Here is an 8,674-nt window from a genome sequence, read left to right on the forward strand (position 1 = left end):
TCTTTCATACTTATAACACTTCTTTGACAATAATTGTGACAAAACCTGGTATCATCATAGATGTGGTGGGCTCCTACTTCTATGACAAAAAATCATGATAGAAAATGGGCTTTTCGTCCTGGGCAGGCTGGAGAAGCAGCCGCATGACATTCTTTGGGCCGTCCATGACAGAAAAAACCATGGTAGAAGCGAGGGCGAGGAAAATATCAGGGTGTTCCCGGTTACGGTGGGTGGTCAGGGCCGAGCGATGCATGGAGGTTTGCACGTTTCTCTCGTACACGTACGCACGTGGGTGCGAGGCGTTGGGCTCTAACTGAAACCGAGCGAGGCGTTCGCCTACTGAACCTGAGCGATTTTACTGTAGGCTACGCATTACTGAACCCGAGTGATCAATCGATGGCTGTTAACTGAACCCGATCGAGCGATTCCTTCGCTACTGCTGCTAACTGAAGCTGATCGATGATGCCTCTGGATGAACAGTGAGTGTTCTTGGGGGTTGGATGAACAGTTCCCAGTGGGGGGTTGGATGAACAGGACCTCGTGGTAGTAGACGTCGTTGCCGCTGGATGAACAGGACCCCGATTGATCGAGCAGGTTGGGTGGGATGAACATGACCTCGTGGAAGGCTGGATGAACAGGACAACCCTGTGCAGGGATGGATGAACAGTAGCCCATGTACGGGTGGTTGAACAGGACCCCGTGGAGAGGGTTGGTTGAACAGTAGCCGGTGGAGTAGCGTGCGGTGGAGGCTGGATGAACAGGAGCCCGTGGATGAACAGCCGCAGGTGGAGGCTAGTGGAGGTCGACGGTGGATGAATAGTAGCCTGTGGAGGGTGGAGGAGGTCAACGGTGGAGATGAACAGTATCCCGTGGAGTCCCATTTTGCGGTACGCCACACCCCTCCCGATGAACAGGACCCCCGTTTTGACCATAGCGCTCCAACACAAGTCCGTTTCCTCTGTTTTGCGGTACACCACACCCCTCACGATCAACAGGACCCCATTTCGACCGTAGGAGGTCCAACAGAAGTCCGTTTCCTCCGTTTTGCGGTACGCCAGACCCCTCCTGATGAACATGATCCCGTTTTGACCGTGGCCGGTCGAACACAAGGCCGTTTCCTCCGTTCTGCGGTACGCTAGGCCTCCTTGGCTCCCATGCGTTCCGTTGCCTCCCGATGAACATGACGCATTCTGTTGCCTCCCCATGAACATGACGACGACGCAGTTTCTCCGTTCCGACCCAACTATGTACACGAGCCCTGGCCGTACGTATGCACGAGTAGGCGTTCGAGACCTCGCCCATATGTACGTATGTGGCCGTATTTTCTTTCTTGCACCCTGGCCGCTGTACGTATGTGTACATGCTACGTGCGCGCCTCTACTACGACACATACACGCCTCTACTATGACACATGCGTGCCTCTACATCGACCAGTATGTATGTACACATTCGTGACCAGAATGACAACGCTACATATGCTTCGACCAGGTGGGTCCCGACTATCGGGCACTTCCTTGCGTGCGAAGATGTAGCTGGTGGGTCCCAGTAGTTAGGGGGTGATTCGTTTTTTTGCCCGTAATATGGACGCACTTCCTTGCGTGCCAAGATGTAGCTGGTAGGTCCCAGCAGTCAGGACGGAAACGTTTTTTTCGTGAAATACGGTGGCCCGACCGGTGGGTCCCTGCTGTCAGGTGGAGGAATTATTATTTTCCGCGTAATAAGGAGGCACTTCCTTACTGCGTTCGTGGACCCAGCTGTCAGCCTCTCCATGTATAGTACTCTTCCGATGGAAGTCGGTCGTTGACCACATTGACCATGCCGCGCCGAGAGCACCAAGGAAGTGGATGACGGCGAGGCCTAGGAAGGGGACGACGCGGAGCTGGGGAAGACACCGTAGTGGATGCCCACGCAGAGAGGAGTATGAGGGTTCGCTGGTTCAGCTGCGGTGTGACGCTGCCATCGCTATAGAATAACAGGGGGTGTGGGTGAGTGGAGGGATGACCTGGCCAGCGGTGGGAGTAGTAGGGGGCGATGAGGCCTTTGCGGCAGCACAGCGGGCCATGGGAGGCAGGAGCAGGAGACACAACCGGTGCTGCTTTGGGCAGCTGGAGCAAGAAGACTAGATGTTGAAAAAGCACGACGGCCATTGGATAGACATCGTACGGTCACTGCAGCTAGAATCGTTTATATTGACTAAGTTGACAAAGCACTTGGTACGTGTCAACTTAGTAGGCCCACAGGTCAGCTTTCGAAACGGTGCGCCCCAGATGTCAGGGGGAGGAATCAATTTTTGGGTGGGTGAAGCTAGAATATCCGAGATTTAAGAAGAAGCACGGCATCCGTTGGATGGACATCCAACAGCCACTGCTGCTAGAACCGTGTGTTGACTATAAGTTGACAAAGCCTTGCATACGCATCAACTTTTTTTTGAGGGGACGTGTCAACTTAGTAAGGCCACAAGTGTGTGGCAGAGAACTTATAGCCCATTTGAGATTTGTAAGAATGTGCAACACATTTTTGAATTCTAATGGAATTTACTACATCCCATTTACAGTTTGTTAAAAGCACAACCCATTTTCTAGCTAGGATAACGACTAATAATTTCAACCAACCGTTCAAAACAGAATTCAATAAAATTTCCCACATTTTGATGGGATCCAAAATATTTTTATCCCGAAATTTGTAGTCAGATTAAATACAATTTCAATATAAATTTATATTACATAAAAATCCAACGAAACAATGCGCGCGCAACAATTAATAAAATGAAAATTTTCAATATCCAGAAATAATATTTTATAAAGTAATTGCGTGTTTGGTGCATTTTTTATAGTTACTGCCCAGTTTTTATAATTACATCCCATTTATTATTTCTTAAAGCCCATTTTCTTGTTAAGCCTAATGCATCCCTCCTAGGAAAGATTTGCAGCCCATCGCGGGGCGGAGAATAACAACTTGACCTTGCCTGGGTATTCCTAAAAAAAGTATAGCTGAGCTAGCCATTTTCAGCTTGAAAAAAGTTAATATCTGGGTTGGATATCTGGCCTGGTCTAGAATGGCCACAGCCCACCCAGTTAATACCCTGCTCTCTCATCTGAACAACAATGAAAACATCGCTCAAGAAAAGCTCTGCAGTGCTCACACCTCAAAAACACAAATACTGCTTGAGCTGCTTGGTCCCAGCTGTCGGCCGCTCCTTGTGCAATTCTCTCATTTATTGACTACATAGGTTGGTAATGGTGTGGGACCGTGATGTCAGGAAACCAGGAGGAAGCAAAAAAAATATAGTTTTATATAATAAGGAGGCACTTGCGTACGTGCGGCTATGGCCCTGTTGGGTCCCCACTGTCATCCTCTCCAAGTAAAGTCATCTCCTCATTCCCAATGTCCGTTGACCTTGTTGACAACGCGAGATGGTGGCGTCATGGTGAGCGCAACAACTCGAAGGACGACGGAGAGGGCCTCGCGGGCCCTATGGATGGTCTGATACAGCGCCCCCTGGTCATTCGGGAAGCCAGGATCATAGGGCCACATGCCCGCGACGGCATTGTCGTTCGCTTGTTCACCAGTGCTCGTTGAGGAGACGGAGGTTGCAGCATAGGTCCTCCTACGCTGGTAGCTCTTCCGCCATTAGGGCGTCGAACTGCGGACGCACCCGCTCTATGGTGAACATGGCATGAACCGGCTTGGACAGTGGCGCCGGATCCTGGTCGGAAGCTACGTCCATCGTATGATTGTCGTCGCTCAGCTCGGCGAGCTCGTTGGCGAGCCAACATGTCCGGCTACTGGACCGACCCGCTACCAAGCACGAGTCTAACTGCCCTGGCCCACCTAGACTGCCTCCCTCGTTCGCGCGCGCTTTCCGCCTGAAACGGTCAGCGCCGCCCGCCCCGCTTCCCGGTGCAGGCGATTGCTCCTCCTTCAAACAACACAAGTGTCATCCGTTCGTCCGTCTCCCGCCCATATTAATGATACGCGGTTGCCGAGGCGGCTACTCCGACGCCACACGTTTGTCCCTCCGCCGCCCACCATTGCTATATGAATTGTTGCGCCTGCCACAGCCCAGTCATCCGCATCCGTTCCCTTTCTCCTGTCCACACTACTACTGCCCAGCATGGCTTTCTCGCGCTCCAGCGCTCTTCGGGACGGGAGGACGACGGACCACAAGGAGATGGGAGCCATTGCTGCCGACTTGCTAGCCGGCAGGTAGCCGGAGGACGACAACATCCCAATGGAGAACATGGTAGTCGACGATCTAGCGCCAAGCCCCACCATCCTCGCCGGTGCATTGCACCATGACCATCGGCGAGGCCCGTGCCCAATACATGGACACGGTGAGGCAGACGCGTGAGGAGCAGTTCCAGGAGGCGCAGGCCAACGCTGTCTACAACCACCTTTTCCTCCAGGAGCACCTGCAGGCCGAGGAGCAGATCACCGCGGAGCGAGTGGAGCAGGAGGCGCTGCTCGCCTTGTACCGCTCCGCCCACGAGGGCCGCCTCGAGCGCTGGCGGTACCGCATGCGGGTGTGCTACCTCTTGAGCATGCGTTGGTTTTTCCCTTGAAGAGGAAAGGGTGATGCAGCAAAGTAGTGTAAGTATTTCCCTCGGTTTTGAGTACCAAGGTATCAATCCAGTAGGAGGCTCCTCAAAAGTCCCACGCACATACACAAACAAACAAGAACCTCGCAACCAATGCAATAAAGGGGTTAATCCCTTCACGGTAACTTGAGAAAGTGAGATCTGATAGAGATAATATGATAAGATAAATATTTTTGGTATTTTTATGATATAGATTGGAAAAAAAAAGATGCAAATAAAAGTAGATGGAAAACTTATATGATAAAAGATAGACCCGGGGGCTATAGATTTCACTAGTGGCTTCTCTCAAGATAGCATAATTATTACGGTGGGTGAACAAATTACTATCGAGCAATTGATAGAAAAGTGCATAGTTATGAGAATATCTAGGCATGATCATGTATATAGGCATCACGTCCGCAACAAGTAGATCGAAACGATTCTGCATCTACTACTATTACTCCACACATCGACCGACTCCTGCCTGCATCTAGAGTATTAAGTTCATAAGAACAGAGTAATGCATTAAGCAAGATGACATGATGTGGAGGGATAAACTCATGCAATATAATATAAACCCCATGTTTTTATCCTCGATGGCAATAATACAATACATGCCTTGCTGCCCCTGCTGTCACTTGGAAAGGACACCACAAGATTGAACCCAAAGCTAATCACTTCTCCCATTGCAAGAAAGATCAATCTAGTAGGTCAAACCAAACTGATAATTTGAAGAGACTTGCAAAGATAACCAATCACACATAAACGAATTCAGAGGAGATTCAAATATTTCTCATAGATAAACTTGATCATAAACCCACAATTCATTGGATCTTGACAAACACACCACAAAAAGAGTTACATCGAATAGATCTCCAAGAAGAGGAAGGAGAACTATGTATTGAGAATCAAAGAGAGAGAAGAAGCCATCTAGCTAATAACTATGGACTCGAAGGTCTGTAGTAAACTACTCACAACTCATCAAAGAGGCCTTGGAGATGATGTAGAGGCCCTCCGTGGTCGATTACCCCTCCGGCGGAGCACCGACGAAGTCTCCAAGATGGGATCTTGCGGATACAGAAGGTTGTGGCGGTGGAATTAGGTTTTCGTGGTGCTCCCGGATGGTTTCGGGGTACGTAGATATATATAGGAGGAAGAAGTAGGTCGGTGGACGCTCGAGGGGCCCACAAAATATGACTCTATATGAATGCCTCCAGCGGTGTACCAGGATATGCAATGAACCAAGAGTGGCATGTATGGAAATCATGATGGTGGCCTTGCCACAAATACGTTGTCAACTACATGATCATGCAAGAGCAATATGACAATGATGATGCGTGTCATAATAAACAAAACGATGGAAAGTTGCATGTCAATATAACTCGGAATGGCTATGGAAATGCCATAATAGGTAGGTATGGTGGCTGTTTTGAGGAAGGTAAATGGTGGGTGTATGGTACCGACGAAAGTTGCACGGCACAAGAGAGGCTAGCAATGGTGGAAGGGAGAGAGTGCGTATAATCCATGGACTCAACATTAGTCATAAAGAACTCATATACTTATTGCAAAAACTACAAGTAATCAAAAACCAAGCACTACGCGCATGCTCCTAGGGGGATAGATTGGTAGGAAAAGACCATCGCTCGTCCCCGACCGCCACTCATAAGACAATCAATAAATAAATCGTGCTCCAACTTCGTCACAAAGCGGTTCACCATACGTGCATGCTACGGGAATCACAAACTTCAACACAAGTGTTTCTTAAATTCATAATTACCCCACTAGCATGACTCTAATATCACCATCCTCATATCTGAAAACAATTATCAAGCATCAAATTGATCATAGCATCCAATTCACTTTCTATAATAGTTTTTATTATACCCAACTTGGATGCTCATCATTCTAGGACCAATTTTATAACCATAGAAAATACCATGCTGTTATAAAAGACTCTCAAAATAATATAAGTGAAGCATGAGAGATCAACAATTTCTACAAAATTAAGCCATCGCCGTGCTCTAAAAGATATAAGTGAAGTACTGTAGCAAAAATTATCTAGCTCAAAAGATATAAGTGAAGCACATAGAGTATTCTAATAAATTCTAAATCATGTGGGTTTCTCCCAAAAGGTGTGTACAAAAAATATGATTGTGGTAATATAAAAAACAAAGACTCATATCATACAAGACACTTCAAGCAAAACACATATCATGTGGCAAATAAAAATATAGTTCCAAGTAAAGTTACCGATAGACGAAGACAAAAGAGGGGATGCCTTCCGGGGCATCCCCAAGCTTAGGCTTTTGGTTATCCTTGAATATATTGGGGTGCCATGGGCATCCCAAAGCTTAGGCTCTTGCACTCCTTATTCCATAGTCCATCAAATCTTTACCGAAAACTTGAAAACTTCACAACACAAAACTCAACAGGAAATCTCATAAGGTCCATTAGTGCAAGAAAGAAAAACTACCACATAAGGTACTGTAATGAACTCATTATTTATTTATGTTGGTGTTAAACCTACTGTATTCCAACTTCTATATGGTTCATACCCCCCCGATACTAGCCATAGATGCATCAAAATAAGCAAACAACACACGAAAAACAGAATCTGTCAAAAACAGAATAGTCTGTAGAAATTTGTAACTTTCAAATACTTCTGAACTCCAAAAATCCTACCCAAATAGGAAGTCATAGGAAATTTGTCTATTGCTCTACAGCAAAAAGAATCAACGCATAAGCACGTTTCTGTGCTTTATTGAATTTTTTCTCGTGCGCGCAAAGTTTCTGTTTTTCACCAGAATCAAATTAACTATCACCGTAGGTTATCCTATAGGTTCTACTTGGCACAAACACTAATTAATACATAAAACCACATCTAACCAGAGTCTATATTAATTATTTATTGAATAACAGCAAGGAAAAATATTGGGTTGTCTCCCAACAAGCGCTTTTCTTTAAAGCCTTTTTAGCTAGGCATTGAGATTTCAATGATGCTCACATAAAAGACAAGAATTGAAGCATAAAGAGAGCATCATAAAAAATGTGACGAACACATCTAAGTCTAACATACTTCCTATTCATAGTCATATTATAAGCAAACAAATTTGCAAGCCAAGCAAAAACTAGCATATGCAAGGAAGAAGAAACAGACGATAGCAATCTCAACATGCCGAGAGGTAATTTAATAAGATAAAAATTTCTACAACCATATTTTTCCTCTCTCATAATAATTACATGTGGGATCATAATCAAATTCAAAAAATAGCTATCACATAAAATATTTTCAACACGATCCACATGCATGCAAAGTTGACACTCTTCCAAAATAGTGGGATTAACATTAATTAAAGTCATGACCTCTCCAAGCCCACTTTTATCAAAAATTTCATAAGATTGATCAAAATCCAAATATGTGGGATCTAATGTTGACATTATTCCAAACCCACTTTCAATAATTTGTAAACACTATTATCAATCTCATATTCGTCATGGGGGTTAAATTAATTTTCAAGATCACAAGAAGAATCACCCCAATCATGATCATTGCAACAAGTAGTAGACATGGCAAAACTAGCATCCCCAAGGTTAGGGTTTTGCATATTATTAGCACAATTGACATCAAGAGAATTTATAGTAAAATCATTGCAATCATGCTTTTTATTCAAGGAGTTATCGTGAATCTCTTCATAATTTTTTTCATCATAATTTTCATATTCACAAATTTTGAGAAAAGCTTCATAAAGATAATCTAGAGCACAAAAATTCACTAGAAATTGGTTCATCATAATTGGATCCCTTAAAAAGATTAGCAAGCGGATGAGGATACATAGATCTTAGGTTCTCTGTTTAGCAATAAATAAACAACTATTTTCCAACCAAACGAGCAAACAAGCCAAGTAAGACATCAAAGCAAAAGAAAAGGCGAACAGAAGAAGGGTGAATAAAACGGCAAGGGTGAAGTGGGGGAGAGGAAAATGAGAGGCAAATGGCAAATAATGTAATGTGAGGGAGATGAGTTTGTGATGGGTACTTGGTATGTCTTGACTTGAGCAAAGACCTCCCCGGCAACGGCACCAAAAATCCTTCTTGCT

Source organism: Triticum aestivum, chromosome 1B, assembly GCF_018294505.1.
Source record: "Triticum aestivum cultivar Chinese Spring chromosome 1B, IWGSC CS RefSeq v2.1, whole genome shotgun sequence".
Taxonomy (NCBI): Eukaryota; Viridiplantae; Streptophyta; class Magnoliopsida; order Poales; family Poaceae; genus Triticum; species Triticum aestivum.